The 22329-nt window shown below is 37.9% G+C and overlaps 1 pseudogene; it reads right to left on the minus strand.

Annotated features, from left to right (window-relative positions):
• Positions 1-585: 585 nt before the first annotated feature.
• On the minus strand, positions 586-5219 carry LOC105522070 (annotated as a pseudogene).
• Positions 5220-22329: the final 17110 nt, after the last annotated feature.

The following is a 22329-nucleotide window of genomic DNA, read 5'->3' on the forward strand; positions in this document are numbered from 1 at the left end:
TGCAGGCCCAGCATCCTCTGGCTCCTCCTTTATCTTTAGACAGCAGAATGGTAGGTGTGGGTGGACTGAATCTCCTTCCTCTTGTTACTTTTTATTCCCAATTAATTAATTTTTAAGTTGACAAATAAAAATTGTATATATTTATCAGGCACAACATATTGTTTTGAAATATGTACACATTGTGGAATGGCTAAATCAAGCCAATTACCATATGCATGACCTCACATAATTAGCTTTTTTTTTTGTGGTGAAAACACTTGAAAATCTCCTCTCTTAGCATTTTTTGATATACCAAGGTAGCAAATGCTGCTGTGCGTCTTTAAATTTACACAACACTATAATGCATTAATACCCAGTGAAGTGCAAACTATATATATGTGTGTGTGTATATATAAATATACACACACACATTTACAGTAGTATTATTAGTCACCAAAATGGAGAGGGGAAACTTTACAATTGTGAGAATGTGTAAATGTTCCCATTAAGGCAATATTAACCCAGATAACCACTTAATACCTGTCCTCTCAAATGCCTTACAGTTCTGGAATGTCCATTGTGAAACAAAACGGTGCACAGTCTTTCCTAAATTCTCACACACGCTTCATTTTCTGACTTGACTGGGAAACTGAAAATCTGGCCATAGGCAATGTCTGACCCAAACCTAAAGCAGTTACATCTTGTCTGACCCAAACGTAAAGCAGTTACATCTACTGGCAGGCTACCTGTGGCCTTTGCCCCTTCCTCTGAAGTGCCCAGTTGAGAATTGACTTCAACAAGATCCAGCGCTGACAGCAACCCTGTACTATGTATTTCCTCAGTAATATAGATGCCTTCTTGAAAGGTCAGTCCCCCTACAATAGGGATTCCTGTGACTGGAGCCAGTGTAGAGTCAAATACATCAATATCAAAACTCAGATGGACAGACCTTTGTCTTTCCCAATCAGCAGATCAAATTTCTGTTGCATGACCTTCTGGGTACCAAATGGATCAATGTCTCTCATGGAAAAATACTAGATATCATTGTTCTTTTAAAAAAATATTCCAGAGGGTCCACATCTCCTAGACCAGAATACACTACACTTGGGGAAGAGATACAAGGTTTGTCCAGGGAAATCCTAGAAGTTCTGGTACCTTTCCCTGTAGTTCTCTGAGGAGAAATGAAACTGATAGTCCATGGAGATTTCCTGATGAAATGGTAAGGGGTATACTAATGTCTGCTGGGCATCAACTCAAGTGGCACAAAGGCCTGGGCAGTTCCAGGCATGACCACTAATGGTACTAATTGCCAGGCTAACCAGCAGAGCCAGTTGCTGGTTGGCTGGGCCACTGACCACAGATTCACTGTTGGGCTGTTGAAGAGCTCATCTGTGGGGACTGGAGTAAAACTACAATTTCCAAAGTCTTTTAGGCAGCAGCCCAAACTGGAGACCCTTTTTATCAATCCAACTTTTCTTCTGGCAGCTGGACCATATTCCACTCCTTTTCTTCTCTGTCCCTACAAGAATAGGGCTCCTATCAAAGCCAGACTTCTTCAGGACAGAATGCACTTGAGTCTGGAGGAGACAAGTTCCTTAGGAACTTGATTGGCAGTGTGAGGAACCACTGGGGCAGACGCAGAGCTCAATACAGCTGGAAGCTTCCAGTCTCAGCAATTTTCAAGAAGACAATATGTTGTTATTAACTATAGTGGCCGTAATTTTTAAATTCTGACTTCCCACGCACAAACACTAACGGACAGCAGGCAAATATACCAGGCATGTCAGATTTCTCAACCCAGACACATTTAGCAGATTTTATTTTAATGAAATAGAATTTTAAAAAAGATTTTATACTTCATTAAAGTTTACTTACTGTGCACTTTCGCTCCCTCTGCTGGTTGTGAAGACTGTGGAAAACCACAATACATTGTCCTGCCAGGACTTAGACAGCAACCTGACATCGTTTATGGTTAATCTAGAGAAAGAATGAAGTCAAGCAAGCAGTGAGCACTAGCCGTACCACTGACACAGGGGCATCTCACTCTCTGCCCTGGCCATGATGGAGCTGTGAGGGGTCATGCACTGCAGCCCCTATTGTGCAGATGAGGAAGGTGAATTCCAGAGATTCAAGGCCTTCCTCAGCTCCAGATCCACATGTGACTTAAGGTTCAGGGCCAGAACTCTCATGTGTAACTTGGAGAAATATTCCTAGTGTTTGTAAACTTCATGGGCAGAACTTCATGGATAAGTGAGATTGAGCTGTTAATGAAGAGTTAACCTAACTTAAGATGCAGCGCCCTTTTCTTGTGAGCTGATTGCAAGTGTCAGTATCAACTGGTGGAAGGCGCTTATCTCAAACCCTTAACAGACAGAAAATGTTCATTTCTTCATGTGATAGAAGAACAGTAAAATTCCAGCTTAAAGTTATTACAGCTTACTCTCTGAACTCATTAAATGACTACTCTGCTTGGATTTTTAAAATGTGGTTTCATAAATTAAACACTGAGTCTTAAAACCTTCCTTGAGTTGTAATGGCTTTCCTTTGTGAAACCATGAGGGAATCCACCACCAACAAAGCATTGTTTCCCGTGCTCCTGTGCGTGCCTGGTGTCACCTGGGGTCTATGCCAAGTCAAACAAAAGAAGTTTGGAAATCGTTTGTGAAGAAATTAACTCGTATACTTAAGTATATTTAAGTAGGTCAAACATCTCCTACTCCCCCACATTCCATGACTAATGCCCCAAATAAAAGTATATTCACTTTACATGCACCACATTTCCCAGGAAAAAAGCAGCAAATACAAGACATTTATCTGTCAGGGTGAATGCACAAGGTTCTGCTCATTTTTGCAGGAGGCAGGGAGCTGGAGGAGCTGCTGTCACCATCCTCTGACTCACAGATCACATAGGAGTTATTTGGTGCAGATGTTAGAGGAGAACAACATGCCTGGAACTTGTCTCTTGAGAATGCTGTGGCTGTAGGACTGAAGAAGTTGGACTTGTAACTTGTCCTTCCTTTTTGTATGACAGTTATTTACGCACTATTCTTTTTGCCTTTTTTGATTATAAGATCATTAAAGGCTGATACAATGTCTTACTGCTTACAGTATCTAGCATGTACTAGTTGCTAAAAAGAGGTTTGTTAAACAAAGATTTATATACTAGGTTCTGAATACATGTTTGTTAAGTGAAAAACTTTTAAAAGGTAATTCATTTGTGACTTTTCCAAAGCATTTCCAAACTATTTCCTGGACACCATTCTCACCTAACGTGATGAATTAGAAAAGCATCCAAATTGTTTACCCCTTTAAAAATATTTTATAACAGTGAGTTGCAAAACTATTTCTTAAAATGTATTTCTAGGTAAGTAGTTTCTGAAAGGCTCCAACCATTAAGATTTAGTGTGTGATCATTATTAGTATAAATTTTTGAAAGAAAAATCTATTTGCTACACATTTAACACTAAAGAACTAATATACATATGTGGATAGCTGTATGAAATTTTGAAGCAAATGTTAGATCTAATTCCCCTTAATAAAAAGAAAGAATCATGTTTAATTGGTAGAATACAGCACTTTCATGGTTCTCTAGCAAGTCAAAGGGCTTGTCCATTTTCTTGACATTGTATTTACTTAAATGAGTTTATCTAAAGGGAGAGAGCAAGGTTGCAGGCAGCTTAGAACAATGTAGTAATTGTCACTAATTAAGTGCCCTCAGCTGTGTCTATACTGGGCCACTGTTTACTTGCTTTATACATACTCAGCTGCAGGTAGCTACACTAAAAATTCCTCCACTTGTTATCACCCCTTGCTGTTTTAATTTTTCCGGTGAAATATTGGCAAACATGTCATGCTTGACTCTCACACTTTTCCTATGAATGGGTAAATTGAGGATAGAACTATTCTCTCTTATTTTGAATTTTCTGTCTAGAAGGTAGTTCAGGGTAGATGGATGTTGGCACTCGCTTATGAACTGGCCTGATTAAATGATTCTGAAAAATCAAAATTCAGAATGATTGTTCTTGGAATGGTGCTGCACTAGTATTCATTCATCAACATACTCTCAAACATGTTCTTTATAAGCATTACAAGCAATTCCCAAAGCTGGCTGGGAGTTCAGCAGAGTTGACCTTTGTAGACCTGACCCTTGACTGGGATCTACATAGCACCACGCTTGAACCACCATAGCTTTCAGTCATAGATAAGAGTTAATTTTTGCCACTTTGAACAGCGTTCTCAAGGTTTCTTTGCCTTAGTTGCCATGTGTATACAAAGATAATGAAAGACTAAACAAGTGCTTCTCAAACTCTAACATGCACATGAATTTCCTGGGCATCATACTAAATTTAGATTTGGATTCAAAGGTCTGTGGTGGAGCCAGAGAATCCACAGTGGTTCCCAGGTGCTCATCCAAGACTGCACATTGAGTGCCAAGGGGCTAGTTGATCTCTATTGAGCCCTCAGCCCTGATATTCTCTCCTAAGGCCTTTGCTTGTAAAATATACTTTATCCTAAATTATGTGATAATTCATTGATTTTTGATTATCATGCTATGAGGGTCTTATAACATCACTCAACAAGAATAATGAATGAAGGTATAAATTGAACCATTGGACTATTTTAGAGGTTTTAAAATTCCTAAGTGTACAATAATAATAACTGCAGGAATTAGATGCCAAGACTGTGTGTTCATGATTTTATCATGAAATACTAAGCAGCAAAAGTAGATGGCATATTCTGTCCATTATTATTATCAGCACCACTTCAAAACTTTATAGGACCACATGAAATATCCATTAGTGCTAGCTATTTCATTTTCTTCAGTGTATATAAATACATAGCCTGGAAAAAGAATGAACTTTCAAATATTTATTTGCAAAATATTACCTACAATTTATTTTGATGCATTGCTTTTCTTCAAGATATCTCAGAATTATTGGCACCCCCTTAAAATTATCTTTACTTTTGCCTTCTGGCCACATTTCTGCCATCTACCACAATACCACACCACCCCAAGGTAAAAATATCTACTTCTGGTGTCTTTTTTATTTAAATCAATTGTACAGGTAGGTTTTTTTAAACAGCAGAAATACATTAAGAATGTAAAAGGCTCTATGTTCTCTTGTTTCTCGGGATGTTATTTTAGCATCTGCACTCAATTTCAAAATCAGCTTGACTATCTCACATTTATAGGGTTTTATAAATCTTGAACAGCATACCTCTTCATCACTTGGTTTCATTGTGCCAATTGCTAAGCAATAATATGCAAGATTTTAACAAAAATATTCATTTCACATTTTTCTTTAAGAGATTAAATGTAGTACAAGCAAGTATTTAAAAAACAGTGATTGTTTCAAATGTTGTTCAAAGCATAATGTGACGGGCCAGAGTAAGGGTTTATGCAGATAATGCATTCATGATTGAACTATTTGTATATTAAATATGATGTTAGCTTATAAATTAACTTAAGCTCTTGAAATTTATAGACGAATTCAAAAATGTAAATCTGCTCAGAAAAGGCTATTTATCTCATTCGTTTGTATGGTAATTGAAGGTTCATAATGAAATAATCTGATGCACAGAACCCAGCTAAATTAGCCTTCCCATAATGTACTATCTTGAAGTGACTTCACATTTTCATTAGAGCCTTTCTAATTTCTAAAGCAAAATTAATGCAATTAGTGATCAAATCAATACATATTGATCATGAGTTTCTTCAATATGGCATGAACATATTAGGTCAAAAAGAAAGGGCTTTTTAAGATAATAGAATAAATATAAAAAATTTAAGTTGTAAATAAGACAGCTTTGTGCTGCTTTCTATTGTAGCTACTATTTATAAGAAACTGGCAATATTATTTTTATCATTGCTTGGATGAAATTCAACACAATGTGCTACATCCCTGTCCCTTCCCCCCAATGCATTAATAGGGTATTCATTGTCCATATGGATTTTTCTCTCCATAAATATCCAAAAGCAATTTTTTTTTTCCTCATGGTGCAGAATTTCAGATGACTAATTACTCAAAAGCATTTCTTTCTTTTCACATGCAAATGTAAGCAAGATTCCAGGGAGGAGCCAACCCCCCAAACCCTCAGCCCAGTAAATGTACCTTTGACGGAGTAGGCTGCGGTTAAACGTATGCAGGAAAGGCTTGAAGCCCAGAATAAAAAATCAAAACGCATTTGTGGAAATCAAGGGACTGTTGCTTTTCTACATACTAATCAGCTTATTTCACAGTGAAATAAAATGATACTTCTAAGAGAGAGAGAAAAAAAGACCCAGTCCTAGAAGCACCCCTCCTCACCCCCAGCTAAATGGATTCTGAGATGTGGTTCAACTGGTGTCTATTCCTGAGGTGTGAGGGGAAACTATGATAAACTGTCTTAACTGGCCAGCTTCTTGTTTTAAGAGCAGATCATGTAGATTCTGGGGAAAATTTTTGAGTAAACCCAAAAGAAAAGATCATATTGTTGAGTCAAGTCTGCCTTTGAGATCCTGCAAAATCTAAGCTGGGGAGAGAGACGAAAACCACAAGACTGTGGTCTGCAGTTATGGCCCGCTAATTTGCTTCTCCATCTTGAGGACATGTGAGGGCATGAGCTACTTTTCCTAACTCATATTTCATGACTGTATTTCCAGAAGCTTTATGGCATGTAAATAAATTCCCTTACTGTCTGTGATAAATTTCAATTGCTTTCTTTTTAAAAAGGTAATTAATTTAAAGTTTTTCTTGCAATTTTCACACCATATGAACATAAACAAAGCTTTTCATGGTGTATAAATTTATAAACTGTAATGACTCAAAAGAATGGCAGTGACAGGTGTACATTTTGTTTTGTATAGAGACTGGTCCCCTTTACTTGAAAGTGATGTCACAGATTTTGAGTTCATACATTTATTCACGGATACACGGATATGAAACTCTTTAGTGCTGGTGAAGCAACCTGGTGGAACTGACTTAATATGACTAATCTCATAATTTCTGAAATTAGAGCATCATTGATGAAAATAATAGCTTTATATTTGCTAAACTATTTAAAAATTCTCCTGAGGGAGTTACTATAGGTGTTTACAGGTGTTTCTAGATTACTACTTAGAACAGTGTTGCCAAGCAATGCAGCATTCCCTTGTCACTGGTCCCATGTGATGCTTTGGCAAAAATGAATTCCATGGATAAATATAAAGTTGGGAAGACTGTTATTTTGTGGGAAATATACAATGTACATGAGCATAACGAGGCTCTCAGAAGTCCTGCAAGAAAGATGACTATTTAACACTAGTTAGCTCAACATTTCCCAAATTGATTGAGTTACCCAATCTTTTGGTTTTTCTTTTTCTAACTTATCTACTTTGGGATACTCTGATTTTGATTTGGTGAGTGACAGGGAAGTCATAAAGTCTGAATTCTGAGGATATGCTAAATGGCAATAACCACTTCACATTTTGTTTTAGTCATCAGGAAAGAGCTGACAAATCCCGTTCATCAACATACTTCTCTCCCTGCGATTAAAGTCTTGTTCCTTAGCCTGAGCTATTTCAATCAAATCAAACCACTAAGACTGATAATAACTGATACTACAGCCACCTATTTAAGAATCTTCCCCTTTCTGGCTGGGTGCAGTGGCTCACACCTGAAATCCCATCACTTTCAGAGGCCAAGATGGGAGGATTGCTTGAGGCCAGGAGTTTGAGACCAGCCTAGTCAACATAACGAGACCCTGTCCCTACAAAAAAAAAAAAAAGAAAATTAGCCAAGCATGGTGGTGCGCACCTATGGTTCCAGTGTGCACCTATAGTCCCACTGTGCACCTGTGGTCCCAGTGCACACTTATGGTCCCTTTTACTTGGAAGGCAGAGGTGGGAGGGTTGCTTGAGCCCAGGAGGTCAGGGTTATAGTGAGCTGTGTTCAGAAAACTGCACTTCATCCTGGGAGACAGACAGAGACTACATCTCCAAAAAATAAAAAATAAGAAATAAAAATCTCCCTCTTCCTGAGGAAAAGATAAAATAGCTCTTTCAAAAAAATAAATAAACAAATAAATAATACATTGTCTTCATAAAGAAGACAGATAGCACAAGGAAAAAAAATACTTGTAATAATCCCTTCATTGTAAACATCCAGATGCATACTTTTCCAGTCTTTTTATATGTATATAACCATTTACAAAATTGGATTTGGTATTTATTTCTCATAACCTATTTATTTTCACTCAGTGATACATAGTGAACATGTTTCCATGTCAATAAATCTATAACATCATTGCTTTTCATTGTATGCATGTGCCATATATTTTAAAAGGTTAAAAAGATGGCAGTCTTTTAGTCAGTAAAGATCGGTATGTTTAATGGCTTTGGTGTATTCTTGATAGGTGTATGGCAGGGACAGGCCCTGTGCAGGCATCACTGCTGTGCTGAAGGGGTGGAGGGGGAAGGGAGGTCTGTTCTTCCTGGAGGTCAGTCTCCTCTACAGAGATAAATCAAGGACCAAGCAGAAGCTGAGGATGCTGCCTGCATCTGCCACTCCCTTCTCCCTTCCTCCTCCTACAATTCATCTTCCCCAAACACCGTCTCCCCACTGAGTTGTCTTCCTGTAAGTGGGGTCTTTCTGCAAGGTTGGGAGCTCTGATTTGGAGGTGATGTTTGCTGTAGAGATGGTCTCTGCAGGGTAGAACAACTGCTGCCCACCTCTCATGCTTAATCTGGGAAGAATAGTCAGAACCTCTGCCCATCAGGACCTCTGTGGTGATTGGAGAGTCAGCCAAACTCACTAGACAGCTAAAGCTGCTCTAGAGATGCCCCATGGCCAACATGTTTTCAGAGGGGCAGCTGAGTACCCTGGATTGGCCCCTGGTTTCTGGTCAAGCTATGGCAGCCTGAGTTTTGCTACTATGGACCCTAATCTTACAATAGACCTAACAGAAGCTAAGGGTGGTGCTAATTTTTTTTTCATATTATATTTGAAATTCTTCCTGTGAACATGCTGTGCATACTTAGGCCAAAGGTTGCAAGAATGCCTGCCAAAAAATAGGGGCACATATAACTAGATTTTCTAGGGAAATGGAAACCACGATTCATTATCTTCTTCTAAGATTTCTTTGAAGACCCAGTCTGAGCTAAATGCTCCCTTATTTACATTTCCTGACTATTCTGCACATTCCTGCGACTTCTATCGCCCTATAGTTGTTTGTCTGTCATTGCACAGGCATGTGAGGACCTGAAGGATAAGCTGCCATATCTTACCATATTTATTTATTTTTTAATTTTTAAAATCAAGCAGAGACCCTAGACACTAAGTATGGAACCAAAAACTTGGGCTCTTTTTCCAGGTTGAGAAGTGGAAAAGCATGGATTCTGGAGTCCAACTGCCAAGGTTCAAGTCTCAGTTCTCTGTGACCTTGGGCAAATTATTCAATCGTTCTGAGTTTCTTTATCTTAAAATGTGGATAACAATAGTACTTGCTTCGCAGGGCTATTCTGAGTAATAATGGGTTGATTTTTCTATGATGCATTTAGAATAATTCATGACATTTAGTATTATATGGTTAATTTAATTATAATTTGGTCATATCAAATTGCTCCCCAAGCCTCTTTTCCTCACAGGTATAAGAGAGATATGTTGGCGGTGATTAGCACAGTGCCTGGGACATACTACAGGCTCAGTGGATACTTCCTGGGTCAGATTGATAATCCATTGTGTGAGCCTGTGAAAGTTCTAAATGGGGCAAGCATGAAGTACACTAAGGGTGGGCACTGTAGCCACTTCTTGGGCTTGCTATGCTCCCTGTTAATGGCACATCTGTGGCGGCCATACAGTTAGCTAAGTTAAGTTATACTACTTCTGGTTGTTGTTGTTGTTGCTTTTGACATGAAGGTAGATAAGAGTATGTAAGTTCGTAATACTCATATTAAAATAGCAGGGAATGCCCAATCCTGTATTTTCTCAATGCTTCCACTCATGAGCATAACACCGTATAGTGTAAATGAGAAAAAAAAAAAAAAATCGTAGCTGAGTCTTCAGATTGGAGATTGGAAGGAGGTCCATTTTTAATGGCATTGAAATAAGAAGTGAACCTAAACTCACCATTGCTTATTTATGGCTGTAGTTATTTCTCTCTGGTACACCCCAGAGGGTTACTTTCTGTTGTTAATTGGAACTTCTAAGCCATTTTTATTTACAAAGTGTTTTACAGTCATTGGTATTGATGACTTATAATTCCCCCATGAGTTAGGTGTCAGGATGAGGCATTGACACAGGCTCCACTCTCAGGAAGCTGAGACGTGAGGGCGGATAAATCTGCCCCCTCCCACATGGCAGCCATGGGGTCCTGGTTTGCTTTGTTTTGGCTTGTCGGATTCATATTACCTTCTCCATGTGCACTGACAGCAGTTACAATTGGATTCCTGAATACAGGGTCTTTTGAGGAAGGACTGAAAGAGAGTGACACCAAAACCACTTAGCAATTTTTTTGTCGCTCTGTTTGCCATTTAAATGAGTTTTTCTTGCAACTGTATGTCTTTCAGCACACTTATTTTGTTTTTTAAAGAAGTAAGACAAATAACTGCCTGTTTATTGTTAAATTTGTAGTGCCAGTCATGACAAGCATAAGGATAGTAACACTTTTGCCAGCAGGGTGCTTATCTGTTTTACTAGTTCAGAAGGACTTGATTGATGCGAAAGACCAAGGTCTCAGTAAAGACAATTTAGCCATTTCCATACAGTTTATGCTTGTGTTAGTTGTATCCTGCAGGGGAGTCCCCAGGGGTAGCTTCTTTGACCTTCCCTCTAAAAGGTAACACATAGAGATTCCTAAAGGAACCATCGTCTAACAAGACTAATGATGACTCCCATGCCTATTATCATTCAGAGACAGAGAAGGAGGCTTTAGAAATGCAGTACCACATTCCTCCCTTGATGTTTCACATGATCTATTAAAGCGTTATGTGGCAGATAAATTAATCATTAAAAACCTACAGTTAAGTCTTTACAAATAATAACCAGGTGTACCTTGATTATCTTTGATCTCAATATATATATTTTCTGTCACTAAACAGATGATACATAGCAGTTTGTTTTACTGACGAGTTTGAGAGACTCAAGGAAAAAAAAAGCTATTTTCCTCCAGCATTCTTTCTTTTTCTTTTCATTTCTTTCTTTCTTTTTTTCCATTTTTCAAGTTAGAAGAGCTGAAACGAAGTTCTTCAGTCAGTAATAGCTCATGACAGCCAGGATCATTTTTTCATCTTGCTTTGCTGGAGTGTGAGTATGAAGCATCTTCACTGTTTATTATTCCAGCTATCCTCCCATTTGATTTATTTCTCCCATTCATTGCTACTTAGTATTTGAAAGTTCTGACCAGGGAACATGCTCCACATCTTGTGTGCATTAGGTGCTCCACGATACACTGGATTCCACTTAATGCCATCACTTTGGATTGAGGTGGATTTTTTTTTTTTTTTCTAATGTGCCTTTCGTCACATTAACCACTTCCAGGGTTAACATTTTCTACATTCCAAAAAGAAAAGAAAAAAGATGATAACATGAAATAATGCAGTTGCAACAATTAGATATATGCCAGACAACTGAAAATTCATGACAACACAAAGCAGTATTTGTACCATAAATGATTTCTTCATTCTCTATTAAGAAAAATACTTCAACATTTTAATACACTGCTGGTGAAGCTCAGGTTAATAACAATGGTTTGGGTAAGTGATAAATTCAGAAGTAGCACCAGGAATGTGGTGGTGGAGATAAGTGCAATCAGAGAGGGAAAAGTACTCCTCAGCAAACAGTAGACTTCTTAAAGAAGTTAAAAGAAGAAAAGAATGAAGTGTGGTTGAAATCTTTGTTTATGTCACAGATATTTACAATCTATCTACAATCTATTCCATTAAGTAATGATGTGTTTTTATTATGTCAGTCTAGGAAGGTAACAACTTTAATTTGTCATTTCAAAATTTAATTTAAAATTAAATGTGTGGGCCGGGTGCGGTGGCTCATGCCGATAATACCAGCACTTTGGGAGGCCGAGGTGGGCAGATCTCAAGGTCAGGAGATCCAGACCATCCTGGCTAACATGGTGAAACCCCTTCTCTACTGAAAATACAAAAAATTAGCCAGGTGTGGTGGCGGGCGCCTGTAGTTCCAGCTACTCAAGAGGCTGAGGCAGGAAAATGGCATGAACCCAGGAGGTGGAGCTTGCAGTGAGCCAAGATCACGCCACTGCACTCCAGCCTGGGCGACACAGCAGGACTCCATCTTAAAAAAACAAAAAAAAAAATTAAAGGTGTGATTTTCATTTGTATATTGCTCAATAGTATAAGGACTGTGTTATGGCTAGGTATTAAAATATGCGAATTACTTGGGAGCAGAAATTAAGATTATTTTTTCTGGTTTGTTGAATTCCTTATATGTTAAAAAAAAAGTATTTGTCCTGAGCAGTTAGTGATGATAATATGAATTTTTACTTTTTAAAAATTCTTATTAAAACAAAGCTGTTATTGAAAATTATTAATTGGAAACAAAGATAACTACATCTTCTTGAAATGCCAGTTAAAACTAACTCACTCTAGAGATGACAATATCTCAGGGTTGTTGATATAACTAATTTTTTTCTTTGAAAGAAAAATAATTCTTGGAGAAAGTAATAGCTATTATTAGTTATGATAATAGCTAAAATTTATTAAGCATCTTTTATATGTCAACTGATTTAACTCCTTTTATTATCATGACATCATAGTCTAGTAGGCATTATTTTTCCCTGTTTTTACAGATAAAACAAGACAAAAACAGAGGCAAAGAGAGATGAAGTAAATTTCCCCAGAACATATGGCTAGTAAGGGGTCAAGCAATGGTGGGGTGAGATAATATATCTCCTCTGCTGAACCAATTACAAGATTTCAAGGATGTAAGTTTTTCTCTTTCCTTTCTTGGTAAGATTGACAGACCATCTAATGACATTTCATCAGTGTATGATGCTAAAACCAAGGTCCAGAGATGTTAAGCAATTTGCATGGAGTCACACAGCTAGTTGGTGGTGAATAGGGAAAGCTCTTTTGAACCCTACTATGTTATCTGAATTGGGCCAGTTTGGCAGCCTACACTGGACAAGAGTAGGGCCAGGAGTGAATGAATTGTACTCAGAGAGCGGGACAAAAGGAGAATGGTTAAATAAAAATGATTGTCTCTTCAACTAAAAGCGTGACACATTTGGGAGTGGAATAAAGAGCAGGAGTCAGGACCACTGCAGGCACATTTATGGGGCAACTGATGTTTTTCTTGCGTATGATCCTCACCTCCTACCATTACCTTCTCTTCTTTTTTTTGCATTATCTGGTGACCTGAATTAAAATTAATTATGTTTATGCTGTCTGCACTCCAGTCTCCCTATAAAATCATTCATTTAAAAGTATTAGTGCTATAATAATCCCTTCCTAGAGATTCAAAGAAACTGATAAATGAATACTGGATGCTGATCTTTTAAGCACTGTAGCATTTAGGGAGAGGAAACAATTTGACCTAAGAGGAGTTTCCTAGCATTCTTCAATTCAGATTATGTAAAAACTAACTTTTACACCTGTTTATAAATATGCCTGACCCTTAAAAGGTAATGTTTTTTTCTAAAGAACATTTACAATATGAATAATATTATACATTTGCTTAAAGACTACTCACTTTTGAGATGCCCCACTATGATCTGATTTTTTAAAAACCCAACTCCATCTTAGACTGTTATCCAGTATGGTGGCCTTTCCCTTATTCAAATCCCTGGAGATAAAATGGAAGCATGGAGAAGTTATTTTCCAACAGTAAAATCAAAGCTAACATGGAACCTTTCTAATTCCCATTTGCATGACCCATTATGCTGATTTATTTAATGTTAGATTTTATGGATGAGAGTAGATGCTGAGAATATGTAACTCTCAGATTTCAGACTATACAATCACTTTAAGTTCTTAGACTTCTGGACAAGTTTGACTAAACTCTATTTTTCTAAGTTCTTTTTCCTCTCAATAAGTGGGTCTTCAAGTGGAGAACACAGATTTGTGAGCAAAATTTTTATATCCCTTCCTGTCTTCCCTTAACTCAGCAAAGAGAAAAATGGAGGATTTGTATCCAAAAAGGAAAGTAATTTCTCCCTACCACAGGAATAAGATTGCCAGATTTAGCAAAGAAAAATATAGGACACCCATTTACATTTGAATTTTAGATAAAGAATGAATAATTTTTTAGTATAAGAATGTCCTATGAAATATTTGGATGTCCTGTATTTTAACTGGCAATTCTACCTGAGAAGAACTCGATCCACTTCCCTTAGAAAAGAAGTGTCAGCATCGTTCCAGCAACCTGTGGTCCCTGTGGAAACTGCTGCCTCATCAGGATAGTAGAACATCACTTTTGCCAGCAGCTCTTGGTATGTGTGGTAATAGCAGCACTGTCCCAGTGTTTGTCCTGTTGTTTTGAGCTTCACTGGAGACATGGCCTTTGGGTCTTTTTTTGTTTATGGTGTCAAATTGGTGTAGGAAATGTGGCCATGCCTTCTGGAACTGGACCACTGAGGAAGAGGTCATCCTTTTATATTATGCTGATGGAAGCCACTCATCTTTTAAGCATGGCATTGATGACTACATTCAAACTGCTGCATTGTAATCGAGTTACATTAGCTGGATTATATTTAAGGCCTGCTGGCTTCGTCTAATTTAAGGCATAGTTCACTGACCAAATAAATAAGTTTTATAACAAAGAGGTATTTGTTTTAGGGCCCCCTGCATAGTATCCCAAAAGGGATTTCCTAGGTATCCTTCTATGGCAATCAAGGTAAAATTATTTGTCCTTTCTCAGTCTTGGCTTTCTTACCACATTTATATGAAGTATAGGTGTAGTGATGCCTGTTGGAAGAGTAAGATTTCACTGAATGATATTATACTAGAGCTATAATGATAGTATAAACTACAATTGTTTAGCAAGTAGTCAGATTAAAATTGGTGCTGACGTTTTGAAAATGGTAAAGCAGTTCCCAGAACAATAATTTTATTCCCAACCCTGGCTATCTATGATTATTTTAAAATGTAATCTAGAAAAAGGCACAAGCCATTTGTAATGATTTGAAATGTGAAAGGTGAAAAAAAAAACCCAAAACATCACCTTCATTTATTATTTTAAAAATATGGTGAGTTATTTTCACCAAGAAGAAATGGACACAGATTGTGATGAACATGCTTAACCTGTAGTTTGAATTAGAAAATCAATACATTAAATGACATGTTAGAAGCATTAAACAAAGGAGAAAAGCCAAAGAACTATATTGAAAGGCATGTTTTCCAGCATAGCTGTTTTCAATTGCTAAACGTTCTTCTCCTGTAGCATATGAAGGGCGCCTAGTGACCCCTAGCTGAGGAATCCATATAGCTCTGCACCCTTCCCCCACCTGACAGACAGCTGATGTCCTAGGCGCGCCTCTGCCCCTGTATTCTATTAACTCTTGGGATAGAGCAGCTCTCCATGCAGCAAAGCACAACTCCAGCAGTCTATGTCTTTCGTGTGTTTTAGCAATCAAAACTCACATCTGCTTCTCTCTTTCTCTAATGATTTGTTTCTCTCCAGTACTTACATCCAAAAGGAGGATGCTCACAGTCATAAAGTGGTCCATAGCCTCTAACAACACAGTGATGAGGCATGCATTGCTCCCTGGAAATCAAGTGCAGTGTAAGTCATGGCCTGGAAAAGTGGCCCAGTGTGTACCTGCAGCTTTTCCACCAGTGGCTACCCACACAGCCATTGTTCTCTTAATTTGTTAGAAATTAAGACGAGTATCTACATGGGAAAGACTTTGTTTTTTTAATCTTGCAAGAAAATGCATGAAGATGGATATTTTTAGATGAGGCACTATAGTTGATTATTTTAATTGTATTTGCTATAATTTTAAAAATATGTTCAAGTAAAGAAATATAACTTCTGTAGGTAAAATAATTGAGTAAACTTTATCTAACAAAGAAAAAGGAATGTTGATGTTTTTATAATTTAAGTCCTTGCCTTTCAGTAGGTTTCAGGAGTTCAGTAAAATCTGAGTTTATAGCTTAAGCTATTACCAAAGTCTAAGGGAAACAGGACTCAGGCCCATCACTGAGCAAAGCTAAAGCTGAAATGTCCTGAAGATATCTCATTGTTAGCTTTGTGAGTTTTCATGGTAAAATCAACTCAGTCACGTTACTGTATAGCAGTGGTTTCTATACTTCAGAGAACTAAAGAAGGAGAATACAACTTAAGTTGTAGACGCCCTCCATCTTTGAAGCTATGAATGGAGGATGCAAATAGGCATGCCTGTTGAATTAATAGTGTTTGGCTCTAACCTACCTGGGCTGAGCGGGCTTATAGCAAATCATGCAGTAGCTGAAAGCTAATGTAAAAGTTACTTCAGAGCCTACAAAAATGGATTGCATAAACGAAATGCAAAATGATGCACGGTGATGGATCGTCTGAATATGTATATATCCATTCTCCTTTTCTTCTTCAGTACAGTGGAATCTCTCTGGTGAGGTCAGGGACCACATGTATTTTTTGTAATTTCCCCTAGAAGTGCCTGGCACATAGTAGACACTCACTCAATTTCCCTTGAATGAATGAGCTGTGAGGCTGACTCAAAATTAAAGCATCAGATCTGATCAGAAGCCAATTAAATGAGCAAGCACACACTATGATCTCTAGCACAATGCCCAGGACAAGAGCAGGTGGGCACACAGCAAGTGCCAGATGATGTTTTTCCTATAGACCTTGGTATTTTCTGCTTTCTATAAAATTGTGTACTTTACTGTACAGTGATAGTTTACCAAATGGTAACATTTCTGCCTTTGTAGATGTTAACAAGTAATTGTTTTAAGAAATACATTTTTTAAAGATTCTAGAATCAAATAAGATTGGTGAATGCTGATTACACTATTCCACCCTTAGAATTTTTCTATTTAACTAAGTATTTGAGAAGTACAACAGTAAAGCAACTTGCTTAACCTTTTTGAAAACATATTTTTATCTTTATGAAGGTTTTGTATACACAATAGTTCTACAATATGTGTTATGAAAAATAGCAATCCTTTACCCCAGCTTCTCATTTCTTTCTTCTCCAAGGCACTGATTGATTCTGTTGTCATTTATTTCAATGCCTCTAAATAGCTGTAAACAATTGTTTATACTCCCACTTTTTTTTTTGTTTTAGGCACTATATATTGACTTCCATTTGGAGAAGGGCTTAGGCAATGTCACAAGCATCAAGCACTGCAGGCTGGAACTCACAGGCAAAAGAACTGGCAGAATACATGGAGACCTCAGTCTGCAGACCCTTGGCATCACATGGAGAGGTATACTTGGGCCAGGTTTGTACTCTAGGAGAGGAATGCCTCTGTAAGCTCTGTTGCTTTCTTTGCATATGGGGTTGGGGAAGGCAGGCAATGTGACAATAGGGCTTTTACATACATAAGAGTGCTGTTGCCTGTGGAGACCAACACCTTGCAGCTTGATACCAGCTGCCTAGGGGAGTAGCAAACCAGTTCTGATAGACCCTGTGGGGAGAGGAGCACTAGTCCCATTGGCATGTTACCAGGTAACCAGAGAAGAGAGGTGCTGGCTCACCAGTGGGCAATCCTCTAGGACTCTTTCACTCTACTGCCCCCACTTCCAATGCCCTATCCTCCAAGTAGAGTTTTTTTGTTTTGTTTTGTTTTGTTTTTGGTACATTTGATTAGATTAGTATTCAGTTGCTCAGTACTATGACCACTTGAAATGCTATTCATGGTTGAACTATATAGTATCCTTTGATTAATTTATCCTTCAGTACAACTTTTTATTTCTCCTGGAATTATTTTATTGTTTTATGTTTGCAAAGTTCTCTATGTACCTGTCACTAATTTATACACAAACTCTCTCTCAATTACACAGACCTCTTCTTAATATGTTCAAACACATTAAGCATTCCCACAGTTTTATTTTCCTGAAATACCTTTTCCAGAGTCTTCAGAACCGCTCTGTCTGAATATCTTGCCCTCAATGGCTGTTGCACACTTGTACTCTGCTTTCTCACTGTTGAAGTGGCTTCTCTTGGTAACCTACCTAGATCCCCTTATAGGATTGGGGCACATGCCCTCCCACTGCTGTGAATGCTAATGCCTCAAAGATGCCTTCTTCTTCAGGAATGACTTTCAGCCCAATGAGAGTAACCTTAACCAAAAGGTTACACCTTTCCCACTGGGACCTCTCCACAGTCGATGGTGGATTGACACAAAAATACAAAAGTTGGGTTTCTGCCTCTAGGTGGTACCACCTCTGTGGTGCAATTTATGCCCTAAAGCTGCCCTTGGGACCAGGCTGAGATATCCTCCAGCTGAGTTGACATCTTTGCTTGCTTCCTTCCCCTTTCCTATTCTGCTCCCCATTGTCTCTCTCTCTGCTGAAAGTGATCCCTCTGTAAATTACAAGCACATGAATTCCTGTTTCAGTCTCCGCTTCTAGGATACCTGACCTAAGACAACCACGACCCTAAGGTTTATTTTCACATCTTTTGAGTTGACTCTCTCTTTTTCTGGGTCTAGGTCTTCCTCTTTCTTGGTGCATTTTCCTGGGTAAAAGACACCTTTTGTAACTTCCTGAGCAGGTGGGAAATTAAAATTCTAGTTAGTAAATGATATATAGCATTTTTATTCTACCCTCATACAGGATAAATCATTTTGCTTTGTGTAGAATTTTATGTTGGAAATAATTTTGCATCAAAATTTTGGAGATAGGACTTCATTACTTCAAGTATTCATTGCTGTTGTTGAGAAGTCTAGTGAATTTCTGACTCCTGAACTTTGTGTTATCATTTTTTTTCCCCTCACTATACATTCTTAGGGTCTGTTTTCTTCTCTAGTGTTCTGAAATTTATCAGTGATATGGATTGATACGAGCCTATTTTGATTTATTGCATTGAGCACAAAATGGGCTTGAATCTGGCAACTTATGTACTTCAATTCTGGGAAATTTTAAGAAATTATTTCTTTGAAGACTTTCCACCCTTAGTTTTGTCTGTTCTCTGTTTTTATAATCCCTATTATCTGGATGTTGGAATTCTTGAATTAGTTATTTTTTAAAATATTTTTCTCTGATTTATCACTTCTTTGCGTTTTACTCTACTTTCTGGAAGATATTTTTCCATTTTATTCTCTAATCCTCACTAAATTTTTCATTTCTGTAAGCATATTTTTAACCTGTAACAACTCACAAAATTAATATATATATTTTTTGATATGGAGTTTTGCTCTTGTTGTTCAGGCTGGAGTGCAATGGCACTATGTCAGCTCACTGCAATCTCCGCCTCCCAGGTTCAAGCGATTCTCCTACCTCAACCTCCTGAGTAGCTGGGATTACATGCACCCCCCACCATGCCCAGCTAATTTTTGTATTTTTAGTATAGACAGGGCTTCACCATGTTGGCCAGACTGGTTTTGAACTCCTCACCTCATGATCCACCCACCTTGGCCTCCCAAAGTGCTGGGATTACAGGCATGATCCACTCCACAAAAATTTATATAAACTTTTTAAAACCAAAAATTATCTCAGTTCCATTTTTATGGTATCTTTATCTTGTTTCATGGGCCCAATATTTTATCTTATTTATTTAAAGATTTAATAATTCTTGGATTTTTTTCTTGCATAGTTTCTATTTTCTCCAAGTTACTTTCTTGTTGTTATGTTTTTTATAAAAGATATTCTCTTCTGTTGTTATCATTACAGTTGTTGTGGTCTCTGTCCTTATGATAGTTCAAGAATCCCTCAGGTTTTTGGGAATCCTTGTTTGACTTCTTAACTTTAAGAGTGAGGCACTGAAAAGCTGTTTGTTAACTCCATGTGCTGGGCCAGAGTTCTTCAACTGTATGCCTCTTTGTACGGTTATTAGGCTATGCTGTTTCATGTGCAAAACATCTTACATTATTGTACTGGTTAAAATGTGTGTTCAGTTTTGGGTAATAGAGAATTGAAAGAAGAGAAGCTTAAACAAGAAAGACGCGTATTTCCATTCAATGTAAATCTGGGCTAGTAGAGTGCTATAGAGTGTCCGGGATTCAGACATCTTTTTTCTTGCTGCTCCACCATCTCTAGGATGTTTCTGTGCATTCTGTGTTCCAAGAAGCCTTTGCACCATGTCTACACTCTAGCTAATAAGAAGAAGGAAGGCAGGATATACATCCTACCTTTTGAAGTTATACATACAGCATTTGCTTACATCTCATTGGCCAGAAATACTGGCCACAGGTCATGGCAAGGGAGGTTGGGAAATGTGTCAATTTTTTTTTTTTTACAATATGCATGTAGTCATACGCTTAATAAAAAATTATATGATTGTAGAAGAAGGGAAAAATAGATATTCGGAGACACCTAGAAAACTCTGAGTCACACCTTTAGGGGATTTCTCTCAGTCTGGTTACATCCCCCAGAAAATATTCTTCCAAAACCCTGCCTGGAAAGCTACAAGTCTGAATGCCAGAATTTTGGGAATTAAATGGGACAAAAAAGCTGAATTAGTGGTAGTGCTAATAGTGGGGACTGTGTTTCATTGTTTACTTGAATACTTTTACTTTATCATGCCACATGTTCTCTAGTCCAAGGACTAGCTCTCCAGAAATAACTCAGTTTTCCTTTTTTTTTCCTTTTTTTCTTTCTTTTTTTATTTTTTTATTTTTTTGAGATGGAGTCTTGCTCTGTTGCCCAGGCTGGAGTGCAGTGGCTTACAGTCTCTGCTCACTGCAAGTTCTGCCTCCCGGGTTCACGCTATTCTCCTGCCTCAGCCTCTTGAGTAGCTGGGACTACAGGTGCTCCCCACCATGCCCAGCTAAGTTTTTGTATTTTTTTCTTTTTAGTAGAGATGGTGTTTCACCATGTTAGCCAGCATGGTTTCGATCTCCTGACCTCATGATCCACCCGCCTCGGCTTCCCAAAGTGCTGGGATTACAGGCATGAGCCACCACGCCCAGCCGTAACTCAGTTTTCTGTTGGGAGTGGAGAGCAAGTTGATGGAAATGTTGAACAGTGATGTTTCTGGAGTGGGGAGGAGTTCTGATAATCTAATATTCAACCAGTCCTTGTGTATTCAGTCCATCCTAGTTCCAGAAGTAGTTGTTCCTAATTCCTAAGGACAATAGAAATTGGATTGCTTCTCAGAGTTTCCCACTCTTTGACTTGGGATTCCATATTTTTAAGTCTCCTAAGTGATTAACCATTCATTCATCTGCTTTATAGCTTCCAAGATTTTGTTTTTGTTGGCTCCTCACCAGTTCTATTAGTCCTAATGAGTTCTGATTTTTAAAAAATCCTCTTGTGTCTGTTTTAGTGAGAAAGGATGGAGAGAAATGAATAGGTCAACCCATCATCTTTAATTCAAACTCTGAACTGTTTTTTAATACTTTTTGCTTCAGCACCTCACTTCTTTTATTGTTGGAACACATTTCCAATGGAAAACACAATATTGATAGAATGATCATGATGGTGATGATCATAATAGTCAAATGCACTTAGTTCTTACTTTGTTGTTGTTTTGTATAAATTTAAGGGGTACGAATGCAATTGTTACATGCATATAATGGTGAAGTCTTGGCTTTTAGTGTATGCATTACCCAAATAACATACACTATATCTGTTAATTACTCATCACTATCCTCTCTTCCACCCTTCTAGTTCTCCAATGTCTATTATTCCACACTCTTATGTCTACATGTACCTCTTGTTTCACTCCCACTTATGAGTGAGAATATGTAGTATTTGACTTTCTGTTTCTGAATTGTTTCACTTAAGATAATGGACTCCAGTTTCAGCCACATTGCTGCAAAAGACGTGATATAATTCTTTTTTATGGCTAAATAGTATTCCATTGTGTATATATACTACATTTTCTTTATCCAATCATTTAGTGATTGACACTTAGACTGATTCCATATCTTTGTTATTATGATAGTGCTGCAATAGGTATACCGGTTATTTTGTTTGTTTGTTTGTTTTTGTTTTTAATTTTCAGGGCATACCATTTATATGTGCTCTTAGATCCAGGCACATGAGACTGTCACACAAAGTCCCAAGCTCAAGGGGTCATGCACTTTGGGAATGCCTACTTGAACCATTTCTGTGGTGGTAACTTTTTATGTGTCAACTTGACTGGGTTAAGAGATGCCCAGTAAAACACAGTTTCTGGGTATGTCTATGAGGGTGTTTCTGGAAGACATTAGCATTTGAATCAGCAGACTGAGTAAAGAAAATCCACCCGCACCAACGTGGGCAGGCAGTATCCAATCCATTGAGGGCCCAAGTAGAACAAAATGGTGGAGGAATA

This window comes from Colobus angolensis, unplaced genomic scaffold (assembly GCF_000951035.1).
Source record: "Colobus angolensis palliatus isolate OR3802 unplaced genomic scaffold, Cang.pa_1.0 Scaffold418, whole genome shotgun sequence".
NCBI lineage: Eukaryota > Metazoa > Chordata > Mammalia > Primates > Cercopithecidae > Colobus > Colobus angolensis.